Genomic DNA, 811 nt, shown 5'->3' on the forward strand with positions numbered 1-811 from the left:
CTCTCTATGAACCCTGCTAGATATTCTCAAAGGCCTACTATCTGTGACTACCTAATCACATTTTTGTGATTTCTGAGGACTCATTTCTTTGAACATTCCTTAAAGATCGATTAAAATAACAGGTGTACCATTTTGTATTCACCTTTATCTAAATCCTTAAGATGCAATGAGACATAGAATAAATTCTATTTTCTAAGCTTATAGTATTTTAAAAATAAAAAGATTGAAAGGCAGATTTGTCCAGAAAAATGGTAATATTTAACACTAAATCCTGAAATTCATGTATTCTCACAAAAATTACTATTTTATGAAAATAATATTTAATACTAGTCAAAGGATATTTTAAAAGATGAAACTTTTGTTCTGTCTCATTGCTATTTTAACTTTTCAGGTGCCAATTTTAATTAGCGGTAATTGCGCCTCGGATAAATCTCATTGGCTACGAAACGGCCATTGCGCAAAGCTTCAGGTGCCAATTTTAATTTACAAGTCATTTTCTACCAAGAATACAAAGTGCAAAACTGTAACTTAGCTATGAAATAAAGCAACAACAAAGTTTTACATGTTTGAATCTATCAATCTGTTTTTAAATTTCAATAACGCTTCTCTGGAAAATTACCAAAACTCCCTAGCTTATTGTTGCAGAACTTCAAAAGTGTCATAAATAATATTATCTACAATAAGGTCAAATTCCTGCTGTCATCTAACCTTTTAATTTAAGGATATAATTTTCTAACAGAGAAAATAAATAGAAGTTTCTGACAGAAAAATAAACTTTAAAAATTCAATATAGTTAATATTTTAGATAGTT

General features: G+C 28.7%; 1 pseudogene; it reads right to left on the minus strand.

Moving 5' to 3' along the window:
* Positions 1-275: 275 nt before the first annotated feature.
* Positions 276-465, minus strand: LOC122910949 (annotated as a pseudogene).
* Between the last annotated feature and the right edge of the window lie 346 nt (positions 466-811).

This window comes from Neovison vison, chromosome 6 (genome assembly GCF_020171115.1).
Source record: "Neovison vison isolate M4711 chromosome 6, ASM_NN_V1, whole genome shotgun sequence".
Taxonomy (NCBI): Eukaryota; Metazoa; Chordata; class Mammalia; order Carnivora; family Mustelidae; genus Neogale; species Neogale vison.